Here is a 2,112-nt window from a genome sequence, read left to right as displayed (position 1 = left end):
AAGTACTATGAAGGTTCCAGAGTTGGTCTTGGTTGAGATTCAGTTCTCCCATTTTGGTTTATGGTTATTAAAAAAAAAAAAACCATTTCTTGAGATACATTCAATTCTTGGCTGAGATGCATTTTTTGCATTTTGAGCTCTAATTCTTGAACTTTCTTACATCCCTCCAGATTAAGTGGGGAATGTTAGAAAGCTAATCCTCAAGATTAAGATTGGGTTAGTTTGAGTAGTTATTGGAGTCCAAGAACACCTGGAAACTAATTCAATTGTTTCTTGTGTGTATTAATATGTAAACATTGTACATCACTAATTGAGAGAAATAATTAATATATGTTTGAGTTTGGTTTCCAATATTTGTGCCTTACAATCATTACATGATAAGATCTTGTGTATTTGAGCAGAGGTTAATGACACCATAAATGGTGTGATGCATTGTTAAATCATTCCATGTTAAAATCTTGTGTGTTTGAGTAAAGGTTAAGACTTTGTGTACTTTATGTCTATCTTTAAAAAATCTTTAAAAACCCCATTTCAATATTGGGCTATAAAGATTATGCAATGCTATTGAGTCAATTATCAAATTTAAAAAATAACTTTAATAAATTATGAAAAGTGAAATGTCCAATTAAATTAAATAATACATTAGAACAATTAAAAAAAATATTAAAATTTAGATTATGCACATATCCATGAACTCAAAATAACTTATCAAGTTTTGTTTAATGATCCATTAGCATTGAAAAAATTAATTAGATTATGAACCTAAATTCCATGGACTCTAGAGAACGTATCAAATTGTGTTTATTAATCCATTGGCTCCATGGAGAAAGTTGTGTTTGTTAAAATGCACGAGACTTTAAATCCATCGAATGCTATGCTATAGAGTTCACTACTTAATAAATTATATTCAAATTCATTTGAATATTGACTCTTTAACCTATAAAAACAAAAAAGCAAATCCATAAAACCAAAAAAAATTAGAAAAATTACATTCACTCATAAACTTCAAGTCACTATCACCTCAAGGCCACAGGGACATAAATTAACATCCATTGTCTATGAAGTAAATCATTGCATTATTTTCATAAAATATCACTTATAAACTTCAAATCACTATCACCTAAAAGCCACATGGACATAAATTAACATCCATTGTCTATGAAGTAAACCATTGCATTATTTCCATATAATATGTATTACGGGAAAAATTCCCAATTTCTTTTAATAAATTCAAGACAATATTTTTAATCAGATTGAGAACTTATCTATTGAAAATCAAACTTTAACCAATGTAAAGTTTCTTTTAATAATCGCTTCGGCGATATATGATGTATTATGATTCTTCAGCAGGGATTCGCTCCCCCACTAAAAAAGTTTCTTTTAATAAATTAAAGACAGTATTTTTAATGAGATTAGGAACTTATGTATTGAAAATCAAACTTTGACCATTGATCTTCTTATATACCCTTGAATGAGAATTTCACCAACAAAAAAATTCTCTTAAATCTTCTTGTTCAGGTTTACATAATAAGAGAAACCATTATGTATGTTTAAAACAATGCTTTACAATATTCTTCATATGTTTATGAAAAATATCAATACATTCTTTCCAAAAATATATAAATTTTTAGGCCGATAGGCCTTCCTATGAAACAGACTTTCGTCGTCCTTTTCAATTTCAGGTTGACACCTGGCATCCATATTCGGCGGGCTTCTGTTTATTCTCAGTGCCGAGAACTTCTCGGTTTCCGTCCGTTTGGTAGCATCTGTCGTGATTTCTGTTTATTCGTGCCGAGAACTTCCTGCTTTCTCTGACTCCGAGCTCACATCTCTACACCGCCTTTGACCTCCAATCCAGATAGACCAAATCGTTAGATTCACCGCCTCCTCCAACTGTTAGGAGGCTTCCATTACGACAATCTCTCAGCATTTACAAACTTTGTAGCGGCTCCTTCAACTGACAGTGGCAATGAGACCACAAATAACCAACACAGGACTCGATGTGAATTTTAATGCAGGTAAAACTTTCTGTTTCCCAGGTTCCCAGGTTCTCATAATTCCTCTGTTCTGTTTAAATTGCAGGTTAGTGCTCTCGAAAATGGGTAGGCTGAA

This window comes from Pinus tabuliformis, chromosome 2_2 (assembly GCF_031772625.1).
Source record: "Pinus tabuliformis cultivar Carrire ecotype Pingquan chromosome 2_2, CPIR1, whole genome shotgun sequence".
NCBI classification, from domain to species: Eukaryota; Viridiplantae; Streptophyta; class Pinopsida; order Pinales; family Pinaceae; genus Pinus; species Pinus tabuliformis.
The sequence above is the reverse complement of the archived record's forward strand: the minus strand, read 5'-3'. Positions refer to the sequence as shown.